The following is a 27,975-nucleotide window of genomic DNA, read 5'->3' on the forward strand; positions in this document are numbered from 1 at the left end:
GTGGTATTTGTTTTAGATGTGGCAAGCCAGGCCACAGAGTCAGAGACTATCCTCAGCCAGGTCCACAGGGTCAATAGAATTTCTCCTCAGCTCAGTTTGGTTGCCCAAATCAGTAGGGTGCCACCTCCAGTGCTACTAGTGGGCAACGTCCAAATCATCTCTATGCTCTTCAGTCCCAACAAGATCAGGAAAATTCTCTTGAGGTGGTTACGGTACGTGACAGATCTTTTATGTGCATATTTATGCTTTGCTATATCTAGGAGCTTCTTTGTCTTTTGTTACTCCTTATATAGCAGTCGATTTTGAATTCAGTCCCTAAATTCTAGCAGAGACCTTTTCAGTTTCTACCCCAGTAGGTAAAATAATCATAGCTCAGTGGGTATACAGGAACTGCCCGGTTATGATATCTTGAAAGTCACTTCAACAGACTTAGTCAAATTAGAGATGACTAATTTTGATGTCATTCTTAACATAGATTGGCTTCATTCCTGCTATGCCACAGTCGATTGTAGAAATAGAATAGTTCAATTTTAGTTTTTGAATGATCCCATCCTAGAGTGGAAGGGTAGTGTATCCGCTTATAGAGGTCAGCTGGTTTCCTACCTTTGGGCATGGAAAATGTTAGCTAAATGATGTGTCTATCATCTTGTTCGAGTTAAGGACACTAGTTCTGAAACTCCTAGTCTTGAATCAGTCCCATTCGTGAACAAATATTCAGATGTCTTTCCCGAAGATCTTCCAGGAATTCCTCCCAAAAGGGAAATAGACTTCGGCATTGATCTTCTTCTGGATACTCAGCCATTTTTATTTCTCCATATAGAATGGCACCAGCAAAACTCAAAGAACTGAAAGATCAGTTGAAGGATCTCTTAGATAAGGGATTTATCAGACCCAGCATTTCCTCGTGGAGCATACCAGTATTATTCGTGCGCAAGAAAGATGGTTCTCTTTGAATGTGTATAGACTACCTTCAAATCAATAAAGTCACAGTCAAGAACAAGTATCCTCTTTCCAGAATTGATGACTTATTTGACCAACTTTAGGGTGCTAGCTCTTTCTCCAAGATAGACCTCAGATCTGGCTATTATCAGCTCAGAGTTAGAGAATGTGATATTCTAAAAATAGCTTTTCGTACTCAGTATGGTCACTTTGAATTCTTAGTTATGTCATTTGGTCTTACCAATGCCCCAGCTACTTTCATGGACTTGAGAACCATGTGTTCAAGCAGTACTTGGACATGTTCGTCATAGTCTTTATAGATGATATTCTGGTCTCTTCCTGCAGTGAGTGAGATCATGTAGACTATCTCAAAATAGTACTTCAGACTCTTAGAGATCATCCGCTATTTCCCAAATTCAGTAAGTGCAATTTTTGGCTAAGGTCAGTAGCATTCCTTGGTTATATCATTTCTGGTGATAGTATTAGAGTAGATCCTCAAAAGACCGAAGCAATAAGAAACAGGCCTCACCCTATCTCTCCATCAGATATTAGGAATTTCTTAGGTTTGGCTGGCTATTGCAAGTGGTTTGTTAAGGGATTTTCTTCTATTGCATCCCCTATGTCCAAATTGACTTAGAAGAAAGTCAAGTTCCAGTCGTCAGATCCTTGCAAGAAGAGTTTTTAGGAGCTGAAAACTCAACTCACCTCAGCTCCAATTTTAGTGTTACCAGAAGGTTTAGATGGGTTCGTAGTGTATTGTGATGCATTCAAAGTGGGTTTAGGTTGTGTCCTCATGCATCATGGTAAGGTCATAGACTACGCCTCTAGACAGCTTTATACCCATGAGAAGAATTACCCTACTCATGATCTTGAGTTAGCAGCCATAGTATTTGCCTTAAAGATTTGAAGGCATTACCTAAATGTTGTTCATGTAGATGTGTTCACAGACAATAAGAGTCTTCAGTATGTCTTTTCTTAGAAAGATCTTAATCTTTGTCAGAGAAGATGGTTAGAGCTCTTGAAAGATTATGACATGAGTGTTCTTTATCATCCGGGCAAGGCCAACGTAGTGGTCAATACTCTCAGTAGACTGTCCATGGCTAGTGTTGCTCATGTTGAGGACAGTAAGAAGAAGTTAACTTAGGAAGTCCATCGGCTTGCGAGACTAAGCATTCTCTTAGTCGATTCTTCAGAGGGAGATATATGGGTTCAGAGTAGTTCAGAATCATCTCTAGTTTCTGATGTAAAAGAAAAGCAACATAGAGATCCCAACCTTGTCAAGTTAAAAGAGTCAGTTCAGAATCAGAAAATAGAGGTTTTCTCCCAAGGAGGAGATGGTGTTCTGTGCTGTCAGGGTCGTCTCTGTGTTCCAGGTGTAGATGACTTAAGGCAGCGAATTCTTGCATAAGCGTATGGTGCATGCTACTCTATTCATCCAGGGGCCACAAAGATGTACCATAACTTGCGGGATATCTATTGGTGGAGTAGGATGAAGAGAGATGTTGCAGAGTTTATGGCTAAGTGCTCTACATGTCAGCAGGTTAAGATGAAACATTAGAAGCCTAGTGGTCCTATGCAGGAGTTCATTATTCCTACTTGGAAGTAGGAAGTTGGGTCATCGTAGATAGAATAACCAAATCAGCCCATTTCCTTCCAGTCCATACCTCTTATTTAACCAAGGATTATGCCAAACTCTACATCAGGGAGTTGGTTAGATTACACGGTGTTCCGCTATCTATTATCTCAGACAGAGGTACCCTATTCACCTCTCATTTTTGGAAAGCATTCCAAAAGAGTCTTGGTACCCAAGTTCATCATAGTACAACCTTTCATCCTCAGACAGATGGTCAAGCAGAAAGGACCATTTAGAATTTAGAAGATATGCTAAGGGCGTGTGCAATTGATTTCAAGGATATTTAGGATGACCACTTGCCTTTGATTGAGTTTGCATACAATAATAGCTATCATTCCAGTATTAAGATGGCTCTATTTGAAGCTCTCTATGGTAGGAGATATAGATCTCTAATTGGTTGCTTTGAAGTTAGTAAGGCCTTAGTCATAGGGTCTAACTTGGTATTCGACGCCTTAGAAAAGTCCAGTTGGTCAGAGAAAGACTTCGAACTGCTCAAAGATGACAGAAGTCTTATACAGATGTTTGTAGAAAGGATCTCGAGTTTGAGATTGGTGGCTAGATCAATCTAAAGATCTCTCCTATAAAAGGAGTGAAGAGGTTCGATAAGAAGGAAAAGCTCAGTCCCTGATATGTCAGTCCCTTCAAGATTCTCAGTCTCTTTGGCAAGGTAGCTTATGAGCTCGATTTGCCTTCAAATCTAGCCTCAGCTCATCTAGTCTTCCATATCTCTTTTCTCAAGAACTATGTACATGACCCAGCAGTTGTAGTCCCTATTTAGAGCATCGATGTTCAGAACATTCTCTCTTATGAAGAGATCCCAGTTGAAATCCTAGACTAACAGACTTGTAGATTGAGGAACAAAAAAGTCCCTCCAGTTAAAGTTCTTTGGTGAAATCAGTTTTTCGAGGGAGCTACTTGGGAAGCAGAAGCAGACATGCGTACCAAGTATCCTCACCTCTTCTCCGACAACTCAGATCAAGATCAAGGTAACAGTTCTCCTTAAGCTTACTCAGTTTCATGTTCAGTGTTCGTCATAAACTTGGTATTAAATACCATTTCATATTCCGTCATGCATTCATGTATCAACTCAGTTATATAATTATGCATCAGACATGTATTCTCATTGTGATAAACTTAGTTCACCAGAATACCCAGTCATGCATTCATGAATCAGTTACACATGCATCAGATATGCATGTTCAGTATGATATATTCATTTATCAGTCATGTTAGTCATGAGATCATGTTCTAGTTCATGTTCAGTATGTATGTTGGTTATCTTCTTCCCTCACTCTCAGTCTCATTCGAGGATAAATATTCTCAAGGGGGAGATATTGTAATACCCCATACTTTTCCATAGCTTGAAATCATCTCAAGAATGTTGGACACTTACTTTGAAAGATGAATCCACTTTTCTACATGTGGTATTTTTAATATTTTCACTTTTATCATGTGGGAAATTGAATTTACTTTCCAACGATATCAATTTCATCAAAACCGATATCGAAGGAGAAAGTTATGGCCAAAATATAGAAGGCAGTAAAACTGCCTAGGTACGACGGTGAGGCCGATGGACCCGTCGAACTAGCGATGGACCGTCGTACTATAAATGGATCGCCGCTCATGCCATCACAAGGGAAACAGTGAGGCTACCTTCTGGATAAGGTATGATGGGCAGGTTGACGGATCTTCGAACATGCGATGGACCATCGCCCATGCCATCGTAGCCAAGGCAGTGAGACCCTATTCAGGTTTATGCGTGATGGTCGGAACGACGGACCATCGAGCCAGCGACGGACCGTCACACAAGCCATCACAGGTCCCATTCAATTATTTTAAGTCATTTTTTAAAAAAGAGCATTTTTGGTGTTTTACCACCCATTTATATACCCAATTATATCCGACCTAGCTTACTTTGTTCATCATTATTTTACAACAACAAAACTAGGGTTTTCTCTCTAACATTAATCTCCAAGAACAAAATCCAAGTCTTCTTCAAGAACTAAGAGATTCAAATTATTCAAGTTCAAGAACTTCAAGAAACTCAACCCAGGTATGCATAGTGTTTATTCATGGACTCTTTTCATCAATGAAGCCCAAGAATCTCTTTTAAAAGTTTAAGTATATGGATTTCCTTTATGAATTTCATGATTGGGCTGCTCTTGTTCATGTTGAATTTTATTCCATGTTGGCGGATAAATTTTATGTGGATTTGATTAGTATAGACGTAGATTCATGTAAACCTATGATTAAACCCTTGAATGATGAAATTAGAATTGAATAATGATGTTTAATTATTGTATAATGTGTTTTACACATACTATGCCTATCATGTATTTGATTAAATGCCTAGATGAAGGAAAATGCCCAACTAGCATGATATAATGAAATCCCCATGTATTTACAAGTTTATGCAGATCACATGTTTGATGAAATAATCCAATAAATGTATTATGGATTATGATGTTAGTGATGTGTTCAAGTAGGTCATGCTTTGTCAGTTTTCTTCTATCGAATCCTGGAGCTACTTGTTCCCAAAATATTAGTTGTGTTCCTAGAGCCATGTCATGTTTTCATGATACTCTCAGTCAAGCTATGATCCTTAGACTTCAGATAGTCCTATGACTCAGGAAATCACCATGATCTCATGAACTCAGTCTGTTGTCAGATAACAGTAGTATTTCATTAGTTAATGGAAGTCAGTTACTCAGTCCATGTTCAGTTTCAGAAAAATCATGTTCAGAGTCTATTCAAATAGGAGTAGGAATTAGCACCGAATGACCCCAAGGATGGAAACATACACTATCAGATGAGGGTGTGATTCTTAGAAGTAATCCTTGCATTCTAGAACTATGTAGCCAACATAGGTTGAGATGTCATAGCCTGCTATATGAGGGTAGATGAGGTGGCTTAACCTACTATATAAGGGTTCCCACTGTTCTTACTAGAGTTATTGGTTATATTAGGGTCACTCACATGTTGTCCTTACCAGTGGTACGGTATTGACACCCTTCTAATCAGGGAATAGATTGTACCCTAATTCAGTTATAATGCATCATTTGGGGAATATCGGTTAGATGACTACCTCCCATAGTCTCAGTAAAAGAACTCAGACAGTTCTTCAAAATTCAAGACTGTCAGATACAGTCAACTCAGATATAGTATAGAAATCAGCTAGTTCCATCAGATTCAGGACTGTTAGATACAGTCACTCATGTTATTAGTTATCAGAATTTAGTCATTAGTCATGTTAGTCATCAACATACTCTTGTTATCATGATTTCAGATATAGTTACTATATATGTATGGATGTATTCTCACGTTCATAGTAGTTAGTTAGCCAGTATTGTTCATGCATATGAACCCCATGCATTCAGCTTACCTCACATGCATACCAGTATATTCAAAGTACTGACGCATTTGCACTATGGTGTCTTATACCATAGGTTTAGAGACACAAGCTCTAGAGCATCAGTAGATTCCAGATATCAGCAGTCAGAGTTAGCAGTAAGTCCTCATCCTTTGAGGAGATGATTATTTCTTTATTATCTCATTAATTAGTTTATTAGTTAGAGTTAGGGAAATGTCCTATCAATTCCTTACTTAGATAGTTCAGTCAGTTAGAGGCTTTCCAGACTATTATGTTCAGACAGTTATTTTAGTTGTTTTAGGTATCTCATATCCCGTTTAGACATTATATTTTACTTCATTTATGTGAACCTTATGGCCTTTCAGTTCATGTTTCCGCATTATTCAATATATTATACAGTATACAGGTACAGAAATCAGTCATGGGTTACCTTGTGGTCTTTTGGGGTCATAAGCATCGTGTAACGTTTTGGGTACCAGATTTGAAGCATTACAGTTTGCCTTCAGGCTAAGAGTTAGATCCATAAGTTCATTTTGTCTTACTTCCTGGCAAGGTGTAGGATGACTCTTCTCAATATGGGCAAAACATTGGACTTCATGTTGCTCACATGTTTATGTCGGTTAAGAGAAACTCCCCAAAAGTAAAAGTTTTTTTTAAAATAATGTATGATTGATCAAGGCCACAAGTTTAAAGAGAGTTTTAATGGAGCATTATTTTATGTTTTTTTGAGACTTTAATCATTCAGTTTTAGTTTTATGAACTTATTTTAGAAGATTTTACTTATAAAACTTTGAGTTTCAGCCTTCAAGTTAGTCATTCACATATTTAGTTATTCACATATATTTAAAATTATATTATTCTTTTCTTATTTATCATCTTTATTAGTCTCAGATATTAAAACTATTCTTACTTTACTACTTTACATGACAGTACATTAAAAGTACTGACGCATACTTCTTTTGCCTACATAGTTTAATAATATAGATCCAGGTATTTCTTGTAGTTTCTTAGCTAAAAACTGCAAGTAGATTCCAATCAGTTGTTAGTGAGTCCTCATCCTTTGAGGGCAACTTATTCAGAGTTCTCATTCTATTTTAGTCCTTTTTTGTTGTTTAGAGTTAGCTTGGGGGCTTATCCCAATGACTAATCAGTATTACTAAAGGCTTTATAGACAGTCAGGAAATTTATCTAGACTTCAAATAATTTATGTTTCAGTTATAAAATTATTTCATTATTTATTTATAAAAGTGCAGCCCATGTCTCAACTTCCGTATTACTTTTCCGTTCAAGTTTTATGTTTTATTTCAAGCCAAGGGTTAGCTTGGGCCACTCATGGTTCCAATTATTTTTCACGTCTAGGGAATAGGCTTGGGGCCTTACAAACTTGGTATCAAAGAACAAAGTTCAAGTCTCTTAGGGAGTCTATAAAGTAGTATCAGTAGGATCTTATTTATGGTTGTGAGGGCCTCACTTCTATAAATAAGGGACTATGGACATCTAATAAAAATTCCTTATTCTTTCTTACTCTAGATCGTGCACTAAAGTAATTCCCTAAGAAAATTGTACAAGTTCATGCATTGCTTCAAGTTCATCAAACTACTCCTTATTTTTGAGATGGTAGAAGTAGTAGAGATCAAACTCTTATCAAGTTTTTTCCTCATAAAAATCCAATTGAAAATTAAGAGATTACACAAGGGTTTAATAAAACTCGTCAGTGTTTTTATGTCTATTGATTCAAAAGAGTTCACCCTTGTTCTTATGAATAATGCATTTAAACCCAAATAAGATGAGTATTCAGAACCTTCTCTAATTCTTGGTTTAGGCAACAACCTTAAGAGGGGAGAATGTATACATAAATTTTTGGATAGTAAATTAACCTGAGAGATAGGGGTGATTGGGTGTTATGTTCCTAAGTATCACCTAAGGTGTAATAAGTGTGGTGAATATTTCATGGTAGTATTTAGAGGAGGAGTTATAGGTTATAGTGTTTTAGATCTTGTCATTGTGTTCGTATAGATCATGTATAGGTTCTAATGATGCATAGGGATGAATCTAGATTGAACCTAGTGACTTTGAAGAGAGAAAGAATCCTTTGGTATTTATAGAGCTATGAAGTTAGTTTAGACAAATGATTGAACAAGTAATAGTGTGAGTGGAAGAAATTTATGCTTAAGACCGTAAGGTTAAGATCAATTATTTATCATGAGGTTGTAGAGGACTAGTATTTCTTGATTCTCATCTGGTAGTTGTAAGTACATAAAGTATGTGGGAGGTTGTGCAACCATTTAGTTTAGTGTTAGATTCTAAGTTTGAATTATGATTGATCACTGAGGTAGAAATAGTATTTGTTTGGGGCAGTAATGAAGACTTTATGAAAGTACATCTAGTTGGTCTGATATAGCATCTGAAAGAGCTTTAGTTGATAATTTATAAGAAGTGAAAGTATGTAATCCTAATTTAGATGTGGATTAGAGTTTTATTAGCGAATTATGGCTAAGTCAGTAGATAAAGAGGAGTCTTAGATTTATAAATGAAGAGGGCTCTTAGTTTGTAAGTGTTATGTGTGCCTAATTAGTACCCTTGAGTTGCTAAGTGTGGAGGAGGCTAATGTGTGTTACATGGAGTTCTTAAGAGTTACAAAGGGGGGATTGTAGATGAGTCATGTTGAAACTTTTAGAATAAGATTTGATCTATTATATGGGTGGCTAGAGTATTGGGAGTATGCTTCTGGTAAAACAATAAGAGTGTGAATCCCTTAGTGGGAATCTTAGAGGTAAGAAGGAAGTTAAGAAAGAAATAAAAAAAGACTGCAAGAACTATATTATTTTCATGTGTAATTTTCAGGAGAGTTTATGCATTCTTGCGAATAGTGATACTCCGGCGATGCAAGTTATTATGCTTATAGATTAGATTTAAGAATAGAAGAACAAGCTAGACTTAGTAGCTTTTGATCTAAGGGGAGATGATATTAGAGCACTTTTTTCATCTAATTATATAAGTTCAGAGAAAAAGTGAGATGAGGTTATTGTTATATGTAATTGTTATAAAGGGTTTTATGGTTTGACTCTGTGTTGATGTCCATGAAATAATTTAAGTAATAGACCTAAATATCACGTGAGGTACATGTGGACTATTTAATTGTGTAGTCTTTAATGGAAGCTCGTGGGATAGCAAGTCAAAGTAGTAAGAAGGAATAGAGAGCCTAGGGACGGAATTTTTGAGGAAGGCTTGAACATGTTAGACTTTTGTAGTTTTGTGTGTATTAATGAGATTCATAATTTATTAGTGATGAAGTATCACGTCTGGAGGGAGGGTCATAGTGGAGAAATGTTGATAAGCTTAAAGGTCGATAGATGTGTCGCTTAAGATAAGATCATTCTATTCATATTCCATGGCATCATGTTTTATCCCATGTTTATTCAAGCCCCATATCTTAAAATGCATGTAAACATGTCTTCCTAGCATCCTGTACATGAGGTTTCTCATGAGATATTTATATTTACGAGTCATGAAAGGTTCCAAATTGAAGCTATACCATCTTCTCCTTCTTTGTAGATCTTTGAAAAGGTTCATAGCCATCATTCAAGGAAAAATGATCCCAAAAGAGAGATATTGTAACATTCTGAGAAATTTTTTTAGCTTTTAATTAATATTTGGGACATTATGGTTTTTATACCCTAAATAACCTCGTAGTCTGATTATTTTAACCCTATTTTGCCCCAAATCAGTAAGAATTCCTTGAGTTATTTCCTTTTCTTCTTTCCCAAATCCTAAGGCTAAAATTTTAAGAAAAATCAAAGCTTAGGATCTCCAAGTAAAATTTTGTCAAATCTTTTCAAGTTTCTTGGTTTCTCAAGTATGTAAAGTTAAGCCTTTCATATGGAAACCCGTTCTCCCCACAAACCAAGTTATATTTTAATTTAAGCCACGAATCATGTTAGGGTTTTTAGGAGTTGAAATTATTAATTTAGGTTCTTGATTTCTTGATGATATTCTTTGAACGTTCTATGATTTTTAGTAAAAACTCTATGAGTTTGGAGTCTTTTCCTTGATTTGATTCTCATTTCATGTTCATTGAATTTCCCAGAAAAGTTTATGAATTTCCTTAAAGTTGTTAAGAAACTCACTTCATGACTTGTTAGATTATTCATTATTTCCATACGTTTTGGTTTATAGTTTTCAAGTATATGTTCATGAAAAATTTTCAAAAGATCTTTATGATATACCATTCCTTGAAAACAGAATTAAAAAGCTTATCGTATCTCAAAAAGTTAAAGTTAAGAATAGTTAAAGAGAACTAGAGTCAAGCCTCACAAATATATATATATAAACACTCTTGATACGATACATTAACTCAAGCATGATTTTTAGAAAGTATTTTTAAGACTACATTATGAGCAACTAATATATTTTGGGAGGATTATTTAGCACTGAGTTGGGTATGAATCCGAGGTTACATGCCCCATAACTATGTTTCCACCATAGGTTTGCCTTCGGGCTAAGAGTTGGATCCATAAGTTGCATTTTGTCTTACACCATGGAAATGACGGCTCTTCTCAATGTGGGAAAGACAATGGACTCCATTTTCTCACATGGTTTATGTCGGTTAAGAGAAACTCTCAAGAGAAAAACTTATTTATTTTAAGATAATGTATGATTGGTCAAGGCCACCAGTTTAAAGAGAATTTTAATGGAGCATTATTTTTAAGTTTTTTTGAGACTTTAGTCATTCAGTTTTAGTTTTATGAATATGTTTTTAGAAGATTTTACTTATAATACATTAAGTTATAGCCTCCAAGTTAGTGGTTCATATTTTCAGTTATTTAGCTATATTTACGGTTATATTATTCATGTCTCAGTTATCATCTTTATTAGTCCCAGATATTAAAATTGTTTTTACATTACTGCTTTACATGCCAGTACATTCAAAGTACTTATGCATACTTATTGTACCTACATTATTTCATAATGTAGATCCAGGTATTTCTCATAGTTTCTTGGCTAGAAAGTGCAAGAAGAATAGTCAGTTGTTGGTGAGTCCTCATCCTTCGAGGTCAACTTATTCAGAGTTCTCATTCTATTTTAGTCCCTTTTTGTTGTTTATAGTTAGATTGGGGGCTTTTTTCAATGACTAATTAATAATAGTAAAGGCTCATAGACAGTCAGACAGTTGTACCCAGACTTTAAATAATTTATTTCTCAGCCATGAAATTATTTCATTATTTATTCATAAAAGTGTAACCCATGTCTTAGTTTCCGCATTACTTTACGATTCAAGTTTTATGTTTCATGTCAGGACAAAGGTTAGATTGGGCCACTCATGGTTCCAAGTACTGAGTCATATCCAGGGTGTAGGCTGGGGCATGAAAAAAGAGTACAATGTGTATTCCTACTTCTCCTGATATAGACCTCAATTCATGTGGTTCAGTCTTCGCATTCCAATTTTGTGTACCATTTTCTTAAGAGTTAAAGTTGGTAAAGATTTAGTGAACAAGTCAACTGGACTATCACTTGAACAGATTTATTGTACATCAATATCACCATTCTTCTGTAGATCATATGTGAAGAATAAATTTGGCAACATGTGATTTGTTCTATCTCTCTTTATAAAGCCTCCCTTTAATTGAGCGATCTCTCTTTATAAAGCCTCTCTTTAATTGAGCTATGGATATTTCATAGTCTTCTAATATGATTGTAAGTACCTTGATATCAAACTTTATGTCACATCTCTCTTTGATGAAATGTATCACTAATCTCAACCATATGAATTCTCTACTTGCTTCATGAATAGCCATTATCTCAACATGATTTGAAGAAGTAGCAACGATATACTGCTTCCTAGATCGCCATGATATAGTAGTACCTTTGTATGTAATCATATAGCTTGTTTGAGATTGAGCTTTATATGGGGAAAATAAATAACCTGCATCTGCATGACCAATAAGATCTATACTAGCTTTATTAGTATAAAATAGACCTATATCAATAGTTCTTTTTAGATATCTCAATGTATGCTTAACTCCATTCTAGTGTCTTTGCATAGAAGAAGGACTATACCTTGCTATCAAATTAACAAAAAATATTATATTCGTTCTTGTAGCATTAGAAAGATACATACGTGCACCAATATCACTAAGATATGGTGCTTCGGGACCAACAATCTCTTCACCCTCTCCTAGAGGTTGGAACGACTCTTTACTCACCTCAAGTGATTGTACATCCATTGGAGTACTTGATGGATATGCTTTGTCCATGTAAAATAGTTTAAAAACCTTCTCGGTATAGGTAGTTTGGTAGATGAAGTCCCCATATGCTAAATGTTCAATTTGTAAACCAAGACAAAGTTTTTTCTGCCCAAGATCTTTTACTTCAAGTTCTTTCTTTAGATTTTCAATTTTCTCTTGGACATTTTTGGGAGTTCCAATGAGGTTTATATCATAACAAATTTTGAGGCTATTTTCTCAATAAAAATACAAGGAAAAATGACATCATTTATATAATGTTTATTTATCAAGTATTCACTTAGGCGATTATACCACATATGCCCTAATTGTTTTAGACCTTATAACGATCTTTGTAATTTGATTGAATATAATTTTTGAGACTTTGAACTATATGCTTCAGGCATTTTTAATCCTTCTAGGATCCTCAAGTAAATTTCATTATCAAGTAAGCCATAAAGATAAGATATAACCACATCCATTAGATGAATTTCAAGATTTTCCTGTACAGCTAGACTTCTGAGGTAACGAAATAGTATGTGCATCTATAACAAGCAAATATATTTCTTTATAGTTGACACCGGGTCTTTAAGTTAAACCTTGTGCAACAAGACGTGTCTTATATCTTATAATTTTATGTCTCTTATTTCTTTTATGTACAAAGATCCATTTATGTTCGACTGATTTTACACTATCTGGGTTTAGACTACAGGTCTAAAAACCTCCTGTTTAGGAAGTGGGATCAATTCTGATTGAATTTTCTCTTGCCATTTTTGCCAATCATTTCTTCATCTATATTATTCGACAGATAGAGGTTCAAAACCTCATTGTCTTGCATAATATTTAGTGAGACATGATATGTAAAAATATTATCCACCATAATTTTTTATCAATCTAAATTTACTTTATCACAAATAGGACTTACTGAAAGTTTTTTATTCACTTGAGTCTCAGGTTCACTGATTTCTTCATGAATATCAGGATTAACCAGATTTTGAGTCTCTTTAAAAGAACTTTTTTAATGTTATTTTTACCCTTTTTGGTGTTTTTTTTCTAGGATTTTTATCCTTTGAAACCAATGGCCTTCCATGCTTCAGACGTGTTTGAGATTTAGAAGCTAAAATTTTAGTAGATGGTCTTTTTGGGACTTCAATTCAGACAGAAATAATCACCATAGGGATATATGACTTAGCTGTCTTTTTTAAATCAGTAAATGCGTCTTGCATTTGATTTGCTAGTATATGTAAGTGAATGATATTTTGGACCTCATTTTTATATATGGGTGTACGTGGATAAAAATGAGATAATGGTGAAACATTTTACGCAATTTCTCTTTTAAGTTCATATTTCTATCTCCTTAATTGGGGGGAATTTATTTCATCAAATCGACAGTCTACATATCAAGTAGTAAACAATCTCCCATCAATGGTTCAAGATAGAGAATTAGGGAGGGTGACTCAAACCTAACATATATGTAATACCCATGGTTTTTCTTATCTTGAAAATCATCTCAAAGATGTTATAACTTGCTTTAAAATAAGAATTCATTCTTATACATGAAGTGTTTCCATAATTTTTACTTCTTATCACGTGGGAAATTGAATAAGCTTTCCATCGATATATAATTTGCCCAAATCCGAAAACCCGGGCGAAGAGTTAGAGCCTTTATAGTGAGATAGTGTTTGACGTGAGCCTTCAACACGTCGTGGAGGTAGGTCAAATGGAAATTGTCAATTTCTAGTGTTACTCCGTGATACTGATGCGTCGTGCCAAACTTTCAGGTTGTAGACAAGGTGGTAACGCGATGGCTCCGCATCGCGCCACCGTGAAGTTTCCCAAATATCAATTTCCAGTGACACGATGCGATAACGCAACGTCGCGCCAAGGGGCCAACCAGGAAATTTTACTAAAAATTTACTTATGTGTTCAGGGTTAAAAGGGTCAACTTCCTAACCCTATATAATCCCTTTAACACATGATTCAGCTACTTTTCACCCAAAACATATTAATTTCTCTCAAGTTTATCTCAAGAACAAACTAGGGTTTCTATTAGGGATTCAAATTCAGGAAGGTTTCACCATCAATCTTTACAAAATCATGATCTAAGGTATGCATAGTGTTCATTCTTAGACTCCTTTCATCCAGGAAGTCCAAGAATCCTTTTTAACTATAAGTTATGGATTTTCTTCATGTTTTCATGCTTTGTATGTTCTTTTTCATGTTGATAAATAAGGAATTGATTTCTATTCCATGATTTGATGATAAATTCCATGTGGGTTTATTAGTATAGATAAATATTTATGAAAATCTCATGACTAACACCTTGTATGATGGAATTGGAATTGAAGCATGATGTTTAATTGTTGTATAATTTGCTTTACATGTACTATGCCTACAATATGTTTGATTAAATGCGTAGATGAAGGAAATTTTCCGAACTAGCATGATATCATGAAAATCCCTATGTATGTACAAGCTTATGCCTATTGGACGTTTGATGGAATACTTCAATAAACGTATTGTGGTGATTATCATGTATTCAATAATATCAAGTCATGTCAGTTTCCTTCCATCGAGTCCTAGAGGTACTTATACCTAAAATATTAGCTGTGTGCCTAGATCTATGTCATGTTTTCATGATACTCTCAGTCAAGCTATGAACTCTTAGACTTCAGATAGTCTTATGACTCAGGAAAAATTTCCATGACCTCATGACTCACTCAGTTATCAGATATCAGTAGTATTTCGTCAGTCACAGAAATTTAGTAACTCAGTCCATGCTCAGTTCAGTTCAATAAATCATGTTCAGTGTCCATTCAGATGGGAGTAGGACTTATCACTGAGTGAACCCAAGGATGGGGACTCACCTATTATACGAGGGTGTGATTCCTAGAAGCAATCCTTGCATTCCACAACTATGTAGCTAGCATAGGCTGAGACTTCATAGCCTGCTATATGAGGGTAGATGAGGTGACTTAACCTGTTATGTGAGGGTTCCTACCGTTCTTGCTGGAGTTACCTGTTATATGAGGGTTACTCACATGTTTTCCTTACCAGTGGCGAGGTATCGACACCCTTCCAATTAGGGCATAGATTGGACCCCAGCTCAGCTTTCATAGCACCTTTGGGGCATGTCAGTTAGATACTACTTCCCACAGTTTCATGTTATAGAATCAGGAATGTCAGATACAGTCAATTAGTCTTAGTAATAAAACTCAGATAGTTTTTCAGATTTTAGGACTATCAGACACAATCAACTTAAATACAGTACGAAACTCAGATAGTTCTATCAGATTCAGGACGGGCAGCTAGAGTCACCTATGTTATCAGTTATACTCAAATCCAGTCACCCATGTTATCAGCTTTATTCAAATATAGTCCTTCATGTTATCAGTGATATCAGTTTTTAGTATGTCACGTTATCTGTATATAGACTCAGAAATCACAAATCACGTTGTTAGTTCTAGTTATGTATTTACGCATGTATTCGCACGTTCATGTTAGGAAATCAGTTAGCATTATTCATGCATGTGAACCATTGCATATAGCCTACCTCACATGTATACTCGGTACATATGTACTGACGCATTCGCACTATGGTGCTTTCTTTTTATGTTACACCATAGTTTTAGAGGCACGAGTTCCAGATCAGCAGTAGATTCCAAATTCAGTAGTCAGAGTAGAAGTGAGTCCTCATCTTTCGAGGACATAATGATTTTCTAGTATCTCATTGATTAGCTTATTAGTTGGAGTTAGTTGGGGACATGTCCCATCAACTCTTTATTCATATTCTTCAGACAGTAGAGGCTTCCAGACTAGATGCAGACTAGATACATACTATCATGTTCAGACTTTAGTATTTTCAGTTTTGTTTTGGGTATTCTATTACCCCACCCAGATGTTACGTTATTCATTTATGTTCATGAATGAATTTTATGGCCTTTTAGTGCATGATTCTGCATTATTATGTTATTTTATGTAGTATATAGGTACAGATATCAGTCATGGGTTAGCTTATGGTTCTTCGAGGTCATGAGCATCGTGTAGCATTCTGGTTCAGCAAATCGGGTATTTACAAACTTGGTATCAGAGCCTAAGGGTCAATATAGTCCTAGGAAGTCTGAAAGTCGCATCTAGTAGAGTCTTGTGCATGGATGTGTTGCACGCTACATCTCTGTGCAAGAGGCTATGAGATGTTTTAGGAATAGTTTCCTTTCTTTCAGTATTTCTGTCGTGCCAGTAAGCATAATCACAAGTTAGTCTCTCAGTCTAATCCGCTTCTTCTCTTTATTTTAGAACATGCTTCCTAAGGGAAGAAATCAGTCAGCCCCTCAGCTCAAAGAACCTTTGGGCAATCATATTTCTCATGCAGAGTTCAGGACCACATCAATCGCTACTCATAATGAACGGCCAAAAGTTGTTCAAGCCAACCCAGTGGCCAAATCAGCTACAGCAAAAATTTAGGACTTCACCCGAATGAATCCTCCAACCTTTCTCGGTTCTAAGGTAGATGAAGACCCTCAAGAATTCTTAGATCAAGTTCAAAAAGTGACATACGCCATGGGGATGACTACTGTTGAAAGTGCTGAGCTAGCTGCATACTAGTTGTAGGATGTGGCTCATGCTTGGTTCAAACAGTGGAAGTCCAAAAGATCAAATGATGCAGGTCCTATAGAGTGGGAGGAGTTTACCACTGCATTCTTAGACAGATTCTTTCCCCAAGAGCTTAGAGAATCCAAGGTGTTAGAGTTCATCAAATTTAGGCAGGGAAATATGACACTGAAAGAGTATTCTTTTAAGTTTACTCAATTAACCAGGTATGCCCCTCATTTGGTTGCAGACAGTAGATTGAAGATGAGTAAGTTTGCTTTAGGGGTGAATGACAGCGTGGTTAATGAGTGCAGATCTGTCATGTTGAATAGTGACATGACCTTAGCTAGACTTATGACCCATGCTCAGCAGATAGAAGAGCAAAAAATTATGCAGAGGGAAAAGTAGAATAAAAGAGTAAAGACAGGTAGTTTCGACTTTGCTCAGCCTAGGTCAGAAGGATGAAACCGTTCCCAGTTTCATCCTAAGCCATTAGTTCTAGCTCCCTCTATAACCAGTGCTCCAGTTCCTAAGTTCAGAGAGGGTAACAAAGACAGAGCGCCAGGCTCTAAGACCTAGGGCAGTGTTAGTAGTGCCTGCACCTATCCTCTTTGCTAGACTTACAGTAAGAATCATCACGGTGTTTGTAGAGCGGGTAGTGGCATTTGTTTTTATTATGGCAAGCGAGGCCACAGAGTTAGAGACTATCCTTAGCCAAGACCTCAAGGTCAAAAGAATCGCTCCTCAGCTCAGTTCGGTCTTCCAAATTAGTAGGGTGCCACTTCTAGTGCTACTATTGGGCAACATCCAAATCGTCTTTATGTTCTTCAGACTCGACAAGATTAGGAAAAATCTCCTGATATAGTTACTGGTATGTTACAGATATTTCATGTTCATGTTTATGCTTTGCTAGATCCAGGAGTTTCCTTATCTTTTGTTACTCCTTATATAGAAGTTGATTTCGAAATCAGTCCTAAAATTCTAGCAGATCCCTTTTCAGTGTCTACCCCAGTGGGTAAAACCATCATAGCCCGGCGGGTATACAGGAACTACCCGATTATGATATTTCGGAAAGTCACTTTAGCAGACTTAGTCATATTAGAGATGACTAATTTTGATGTCATTCTTGGCATGGATTGGCTTTATTCCTGCCATGCCACAGTCAACTGTAGAAACAAAATAGTTCAGTTTTAGTTCCCATATAAACCCATCCTAGAGTGGAAGGGTAGTATATCCGCTTTTAGAGGTCATCTTGTTTCTTACCTTTGGGAAAGGAAAATAATATCAAAGGGATATGTTTATCATCTAGTTCATGTTAGATATTCCAGTTCCGAGGCTCCCAGTCTCAAATCAGTCCCAATAGTTAATGAATATTTAGATGTCTTTCCCAAAGATCTTCCAGGAATTCCTCCCGAAAGGAAAATAGACTTCGGTATTGATCTTCTTTCAGACACTCAGCCTATCTCTATTCTACCATACAGAATGGAACCAGCAGAGCTCAAGGAACTGAACAAATAGTTGAAGGATCTCTTAGATAAGGGATTCATCAGACCCAGCATTTCCCCGTGGGGAGCACCAGTCTTATTCGTGCACAAGAAAGATGGTTCTTTCAGAATGTGCATTGATTATCATCAACTCAATAAGGTTACGGTTAAGAATAAGTATCCTCTTCCCAGAATCAATGACTTGTTTGACCAACTTTAGGGTGCCAGTTATTTCTCTAAGATAGACCTCAGATTCGGCTATCATCAGCTCAGAGTTAGAGAATGTGATATCCTGAAGACGGTTTTTCGTATGCGGTATGGTCACTTTGAATTTTTAGTTATATCCTTTGGTTTTACCAACGCCCCAGCCGCTTTTATGGACTTGATGAACCGCTTGTGCAAAGAGTACTTAGAAATGTTCATTATAGTCTTCATAGATGATATTCTGGTCTATTCCTGCACTGAGCGAGCTCATGCAGACCATCTCAGAATAGTACTCTAAACTCTTAGAAATCATCAGTTATTCTCCAAATTTAGTAAGTGCAAATTTTGGATAAGATCAGTAGCATTCATTAGCCATATTATTTCCGGTGATAGCATTAGAGTAGATCCTCAAAAGACTGAAGCAGTAAGAAACTAGCCTCACCTAGTTTCTCCATCAGATATCAAGAGTTTCTTGGGTTTGGTTGGCTATTACAGATGGTTTGTTGAAGGATTTTCTTCTATTGCATCTCCTATGTCCAGATTGACTCAGAAGAAGGTCAAGTTTTAGTGGTCAGATTCATGCGAGAAGAGTTTTTAGGAATTGAAGACTCGACTCACCTCAGCTCTAGTTCTAGCTCTTCCAGATAGTTCAGATGGTTTTGTAGTATATTGTGATACATCTAGAGTGGGTTTAGGTTGTGTCCTCATACAGCATGGTAAGGTCATAGCTTACACCTCTAGACAACTTAAACCTCATGAGAGGAATTATCCTACTCATGATCTTGAGTTAGCAGCCGTAGTCTTTTCCTTAAAGATTTGGAGGAATTATCTCTACGAAGTTCATGTAGACGTCTTTTCAAATCATAAGAGCCTTTAAAATGTCTTTTCTCAAAAACATCTCAATCTTCATCAGAGAAGGTAGTTAGAGCTCTTAAAAGATTATGACATGACTGTTCTCTATCATCCAGGCAAGGCCAACGTAGTGGCCGACACTCTCAGTAGACTGTCCATGGGTGGTATTTCTCATGTTGATGATAGTAAGAAGAAGTTAGTCGACGAAGTCCACCATTTTTCCAGACTAGGCATTCGCTTAGTCGCCTCTTCAGAGGGCGGTGTATGTATTTAGATTTGTTCAGAATCATCTCTAGTTTCTGAGGTGAAAGAAAAGCAAGATAAGGATCTTAGCCTTGTCAAGCTAAAAATGTCAGTTCAGAATCAGAAAATAGAGGTTTTCTGCCAAGGGGGAGATGGCATCCTCCGTTTTCAGGGCCGTCTATATGTTCCAGGTGTAGAAGACATAAGGCAATGAATTCTTGCAGAAATGCATGGTGTACGTTACTCTATTCATCCAGGAGCTACTAAGATATACCGCGATTTATAGGAAATCTATTGGTAGAGTGAGATGAAAAAAATGTTGCAAAGTTTGTGGCTAAGTTCTTTACATATCAACAAGTTAAGATAGAGCATTAGAAGCCTAGTGGACCTATGCAGGAGTTTAGTATTCCTACTTGGAAGTGGGAAGTTGTGAACATGGACTTTGTGATGGGTTTGCCTCAAACTCGTCATCAGCATGATTTAGTCTTGGTCATTGTATATAGAATGGCCAAATTAGCTCTTTTCCTTCCAGTTCATACCTCTTATTCAGTTGAGGATTACGCCATGATCTACATCAAGGAGCTGGTCAGATTGCACAGTATTCCATTAACTATTATCTCAGACAGAGGTATCCAATTCACCTCTCATTTTTGGAAAGCGTTCTAAAAGGGTCTTGGTACCCAAGTTTATCTCAGTATAGCCTTTCATCCTCAGACAGATGGTCAACCAAAAAGGACCATTCAGACGTTAGAAGATATGCTAAGAGAGTGTGCAATTGATTTCAAGGGAAGTTGGGATGACCACTTGCCTTTGATTGAGTTTGTATACAACAACAGCTATCATTCCAGTATTCAGATGGCTCCATTCGAAGATCTCTATGGTAGGAGATATAGATCTCTGATCGGTTGGTTTGAAGTTAGTGAGGCCTTAGTCATAGGTCCTGACTTAGTATTCGACACCTTAGAGAAAGTTCAGTTAATTAGAGAAAGACTCTGGGCTACTCAGAGCTGATAGAAGTCTTATGTAGATGTTCATAGAAAGGATCTTGATTTTGAGATTGGTGATCATGTCTACCTCAAGAGCTCTCCTATGAGAGGAGTGAAGTGATTCGGCAAGAAGGGAAAGCTCAGTCCCCGATATGTTGGCCCTTTCAAGATTCTCAGTCATTTTGGCAAGGTAGCTTATGAGCTAGAATTGACTTCAGATCTAGCCTCAGTTCATCCAGTCTTTCATGTCTCTTTTCTCAAGAAGTGTATAGGTGACCCATCAGTCGTAGTCCCTATTCAGAGCATAGATGTTCAGAACAGCCTCTCTTATGAAGAGATTCCAGTTGAAATCTTAGACTATCAGACTCATAGATTGAGGAACAAAGAAGTACCTCGGGTTAAAGTTCTTTGGAAAAATCAATACGTCGAGGGAGCTACTTGGGAAGCAGAACCATATATTCGTACCAAGTATCCTCACCTCTTCCCCGACAACTCAGATCAAGCTCAAGGTAACAGTTCTTCTTAAGCTTACTCAGTTTCATGATTAGCGTGCATCACTAACTTAGTATTCAGTCTCATGCTTATATTCCCATAATAATATTGGTATAAATTACCACCGCACATTTAGTCATGCATTCATGTATCAGATCAGTTATATAGTTATGCATCAAACATGCATTCTTATTGTAAGAAAACATAGTTCTTTAGAACTTTTAGTTATGCATTTATGAATCAGTTACGCATGCATCAGATATGCATGTTCAGTATGTTATGTTTCGCTTGTTAGTCACGTCCATCATGAGATCATGTTCCATTTATTCATGTTTACCTCATTATTTCCCCTCTCAGTTAGTCTCATTCGAGGACGAATGTTCTCAAGGGGGAGATATTGTAATACCTATGTTTTTTCTTAGCTTGAAAATGGTCTCAAGGATGTTAGAACTTGCTTTGAAATAATAATTCATTCTTATACATGAGTTATTTCCATAATTTTCACTTTTTATCAAGTGGGAAGTTGAATAAGCTTTCCATCAATATATAATTTGCCCAAATCCGACACCCGGGCGAAGAGTTAGAGCCTTTTTAGTGAGACAGTGTTTGACCTGAACCTTCAGCGCGTCGCGGAGGTAGGTCAAATGGAAATTGTCAATTTCCAGTGTTACTCCGCGATACTAGGATGTTGTGCCAAACTTCCAGGTGGTAGACAAGGTGGCAACGCAATAGCTCCACATTGAGGCACTGTGCAGTTTTCCAATTGTCAATTTCCAGTGACACGGTGTGATAACGCCGCGTCGCGCCAAGGGCCCGACTCAGGAAATTTTACTAAAAATTTACTTATGTGTTCAGGGTTAAAAGGGTCAACTTCCTAACCCTATATAATCCCTTTAACACATGATTCAGCTACTTTTCACCCAAAACATATTAATTTCTCTCAAGTTTATCTCAAGAACAAACTAGGGTTTCTATTAGGGATTCAAATTCAGGAAGGTTTCACCATCAATCTTTACAAAATCATGATCTAAGGTATGCATAGTGTTCATTCTTAGACTCCTTTCATCCAGGAAGTCCAAGAATCCTTTTTAACTATAAGTTATGGATTTTCTTCATGTTTTCATGCTTTGTATGTTCTTTTTCATGTTGATAAATAAGGAATTGATTTCTATTCCATGATTTGATGATAAATTCCATGTGGGTTTATTAGTATAGATAAATATTTATGAAAATCTCATGACTAACACCTTGTATGATGGAATTGGAATTGAAGCATGATGTTTAATTGTTGTATAATCTGCTTTACATGTACTATGCCTACAATATGTTTGATTAAATGCATATATGAAGGAAATTTGCCTAACTAGCATGATATCATGAAAATCCCCATGTATGTACAAGCTTATGCCTATTGGACGTTTGATGAAATACTTCAATAAATGTATTGTGGTGATTATCATGTATTCAAGAATATCAAGTCATGTCAGTTTCCTTCCATCAAGTCCTAGGGGTACTCATACCCAAAATATTAGCTGTGTGCCTAGATCCATTAATGTTTTCATGATACTCTCAGTCAAGCTATGAACTCTTAGACTTCAGATAGTCTTATGTCTTAGAAAAAATCTCCATGATCTCATGACTCAGTCAGTTGTCAGATATCAGTAGTATTTCATCAGTCACAAAAATTTAGTAACTCAATCCATGCTCAGTTCAGTTCAGTAAAGCATGTTCAGTGTCCATTCGGATGGGAGTAGGAATTAGCACTGAGTGAACCCAAGGATGGGGACACACATGTTATACGAGGGTGTGATTCCTCGAAGCAATCCTTGCATTCCAGAAATATGTAGCCAGCATAGGTTAAGACATCGTAGCCTGCTATATGAGGGTAGATGAGGTGGATTAACCTGTTATGTGAGGGTTCCCACTGTTCTTGCTAGAGTTACCTGTTATATGAGGGTTACTCACATGTTGTCCTTACCAATGGCGCGGTACTGACACACTTCCAATTAGGGCATAGATTGGACCTCAGCTCAGCTATCATAGCACCTTTGGGGTATGTCGGTTAGATACTACTTCCCACAGTTTTATGTTATAGAATAAGGACTGTCAGATACATTCAATCAGTCTCAGTAATAGAACTCAGATAGTTCTTCAGATTCCAGGACTATCAAACACAGTCAACTCAAATACAGTATGGAACTCAGATAAATCCATCAAATTCAGGACTGTCAGCTACAGTCACCCACATTATCAGTTATACTCAGATACATTCACCCATGTTATCATTATTATTCAGATATAGTCCTTCATGTTATCATTCATATCAGTTACTAGTATATCGCTCTATCAGTATACAGACTCAAAAATCATGAAATCACATTGTCAGTTCTAGTTATGTATTTATGCATGTATTATCACATTCATGTTAGATAGTCAATTAGCATTATTCATGCATGTGAACCATTGCATATAGCCTACCTCTCATATATACTCGGTATATATGTACTGACGCATTTGCGCTATGGTGCTTTCTTTTTATGTTACACCATAGTTTTTGAGACCTGACTTCCAGATCAGCAGTAGATTCCAGATTCAACAGTTAGAGTAGAAGTGAGACCTCATCCTTCAACGACATAATGATTTTCTAGTATCTCATTAATTAGCTTATTAGTTGGAGTTAGCTGGGGACATGTCCCATCAACTCTTTATTCAGATTTTTCAGACAGTAGAGACTTCCAGACTAGATGTAGACTAGTTACAGACTATCATGTTTAGACTTTAGTATTTTCAGTTTTTTTGGGTATTCTATTACCCCACATAGATGTTACGTTATTCAGTTATATTCATGATCAAACCTTATGGCCTTTTAGTGCATGTTTCCGCATTATTATATTATCTTATGTAGTATACAGGTATAGATATCAGTCATGGATTAGATTGTGGTCCTTCGGGGTCATGAGCACCGTGTCACATTCTGGTTTAGCAAATTGAGTTGTTACAATATATTTCTAACCTTCTCTAAGGGCTCATGTTAGTGCGCTATGGTGGTGCAACTGGCACATATACAGCACATCCAAAAATTCATAGATAGGAAATATTTATTTCATGATCAAGGACCGATTCTGATGGACAGTACTTATTATAATGAGTTGGTCTGAGACAAACATGTGATGTTTCATGAAAGATAGAATGACCCCAAGAGTCATGGGAAATTTTGTTTTCAAAATCAGTGTTCTTGCTATCAATTATAGGCTCTTAATAAATGACTCAGCAAGGTCATTTTGAGTTTGAACAAGAGCGATGGCATGTTCAAATCATATCCCAACTGCTATATAGTAATCATCAAAATCTTGGGATATAAATTCTCCAGCATTGTCGAAGCGAATAACCTACATAGGATAATCTAAGAATTGTGCCCTTAATTATATTATTTGTGCCAATAATTTTGCAAATGAGGTTATGAGATGATAAGTGACACACATGAGACCATCTTGATGATGTGCTATTAGGACCATAAAATATCTAAATGACCACTGGATGGGTGAATAGGTCCATGTATATCCCCATGTATACGTTTCAGGAAAAGAGGGGATTTGACACCAACTTTCAGTGTCAATGGTTTATTTATCAATTTGTCTTGATAACAAGAAACACATGAAAATTTATCACTTGTAAGAATCTTAAGATTCTTTAACGGGTGCTCTTTTGGATTTTCAATGATTAGTCCCATCATTGTTGAGTTAGGGTGACTTATTCAATAATGCCAAATCACAAACGTATTTAGATCAATAAACTTCTGGTTTATGATAGAGTGTGCTTCAACTATACTAATTTTTGCATAATATAAGTCGAAAACAAAGTTGTTAATTTTTCTAGTATGGACATTATTGGTATTGCCAAGATATTCAATATTCAGTTCATTTATTGTCTCAACATGATAACTATTTTGGTGTATATCTTTAAAACACAATAAATTTCTTGGGGATTTAGAAGAAAACAATGTATCTTCTATAACTAGTTTTGTCCCCTTAGGTAGAAATATAGTAGCTCTTCTGGAGCCTTCAATCAATTTCAAATTACCAGAGATTGTTGTAACATTTTCTTTTCTTCTAAGTAAGTGAAAAAGTATTTCTCATCTTTAAATATGAAGTGCGTTGTTCCACTATCAATTACACAAATATCGTCATGACTTATTATTAATTCATATAAAATTTGAAGAGTATCTGTATATTTTTCAAGATGAAAATATAAACAAAGTAAATATTATAACATTACTAGCATACAACATATTATACAAAATTTAATTATTTACAATACTAGTGAAACACTACTAACGAGAATATAAACTAATTCAACCAATAAAAAGTAAAATACTCAGACTATTGTAGATTCATCACCGGCAAGGTAACTAATATTTCCTTCAGAGATTACAAAGAAATACACAACATCTAAATTCGTAGGCTCAACATTATCTTTGGAGATAAAATTTACTTCTACATTGTTATCCATTTTCTTGAAGGACACCTGATAGAGATTAACCAGATGCATTGGCGTACAATAGGTACGTGACCTTGTACCCTTTTCCTCCACACCGATAACATTTATTTTCTGAATTTTTCCTTTGCACTACTTCATTATTTTCACCATTCTTTTTAAACTTCTGGTGATGAGGGTTACTATTTAGTGCAAGACGATCACCCTGCTTTGGCATACAATAGGCACGTTCTTGATTTGATGCCAAATTTTTATACCCATCGCATCCTGATGAATTTTGGAATCAAGTGCCCAAAATATGTAGGTGTCACGACCCGAGGCTACCCCTAGTCATGACAATGATGCTTACGGATACAAGTGACCACAAGCTAACCCATGAACTGATACCTATTGTGAGCACTTGAGTAAAATAGTAATACAGCACATGTGTGGAAGATAAACTAATAAGATACTTTAAATCTAAATATTGGAATATGTAATAATGACATGGCTAAAATATCTGATAAAATACTGGAAACTAAATTGTCTATCTAAAACAACTGATAAAAACTAACGAAACTGATTAACAGTCTAACTAATTTTCTGAAAGCCTCTAAACATGATGAAGAGTTAATGGGACAAACCCCCAACTAACTTCAACTGACTGAACATAAGGGAATACTGAAATAACTGAGAAACCATATCATGTCCTCGATGGATGAGGACTCACCACTACTGTTGCTGGCAACACTGAGCATTCTAAGAACGGTCGATAAACTAAGCATCTAAACCTATGTTATAAGATAATATAGCACAAACAAAAGTATATGATCAGTACTTTGAATGTACTGGTATGTGACATAAGGACTAACTGAGATGTATAAGATAACTAAACATGAATGCATGCACATGTAAAGTCTGAGAATGCAAGACCAAGCATAAAACATATTTCTGACATGATATTTAATCTGAAAGAATGAAATTTGTATAATTGAACAACTGAGAATCTGTATATTTAGTCAAGCAAACCCGATCTGAGATACACTAAATACTGACTAAAATTATGGGAGGTATCATGTAACCGATATTCCCCAATTTGAGTTAATTGGGGTTAATTGGGGTCCAACCTATAACCCTAATTGAAAGAGTGTTAGTACTGTGCCACGGATACTAACACTGGTTGTGTGGATACACTAAACTAATGTCTTAGAGGACTAAGAATTTAACCTATACTGGTAGGTTCTCTCATGAGATAACTGTCAACCCTCAACTGGAAGGTATACATCTCAAACCTACACTAGCTACGTAGTTCTATAACTCAGGGATTGCTACCAGGGGTCACACCCTCTACTGGCAGGTGAGCCCTCTCCCTGGGTTCGCTCAGTGCTAAATCCTACTCCTAACTGAACTGACACTGGTACTGAACTGAACTAAGTTTAACTGAACATTCTTTTTGATAGTTCTCATCATGATTATATTAACTGAGTAAATAGTAATATTCATGGTTTAACTAAATTATTACTTGAAAATTTGAAATCATGTAAAATATAGAGGTATTGGGTGTTCATAATCAGGCAGCACTAAATGACCATAAAATACAATAACAAAGCTTAAAAACTGTAGTATGGAATCATGGTTCAAAGATCCAAAACATACACATTTCACCAAATAAGTGAGAAGCATGAACTTGAACATGGGATTGCATTAATCATGAGAAAAAAACATCTTTACATGGTTTAATTCATAACTTGAGGATTTAACACGAAATCAATTGAACATGACATGGGAATTTGAATTCAAAACATAAAATAGCTTTATTCACTTGGAAACACTTATAGACATGGCTTGTAATTGAGCTAATAGAAAGTTTATGTATTATTTCATGAGTTTCATGGAGGATTTCACAAAATAGGAATAGATTCATACTTTTAAATAAAGATAGGGATTTTGGAATCAATGGATAAAAGGGACTAATTGATGAATACCCTACATATCTTAAAGTTCTTGGCTTGGTGAAGTAAACTTGACCATCGAGACTTGGGAGATGATATTAAGAAGAAACCCTAATCTTGTTCTTGAGAATGAAAATAGGGACTTCGTGTTATTTAATTGATGGAAAATAAAGGAAAAGTAATTCCCCTTGGGTTTAAATGTAGTGGGTTAGGATTTATAAGGGGAGAAAAGACCAAAAAAAACCCTTAAAAACCTTCTGGATTTATTTGGGAGCCGTCCCGACGTGTTTGGGTATGACTCGTATATTTTGTGTATTAGTCATACCTTGAGTCATCACCAAAAACCCAAATTTTGACCCCTACTGTTGTGGGTACGAATCCTCCTGACGATGGTCTGGGTACGAGTTGTACCTTGAGTCGTATCCTAGTGGCAACATTGACAGCACTTCAGTAATTTGATCATAACTTTTCACCCCGATATAGGATCAAGGAAAAATTGCTATAGTTAGAAAGCTAATTCAATTATATATATATAT

This window comes from Capsicum annuum, chromosome 4 (genome assembly GCF_002878395.1).
Source record: "Capsicum annuum cultivar UCD-10X-F1 chromosome 4, UCD10Xv1.1, whole genome shotgun sequence".
Classification (NCBI taxonomy): Eukaryota; Viridiplantae; Streptophyta; class Magnoliopsida; order Solanales; family Solanaceae; genus Capsicum; species Capsicum annuum.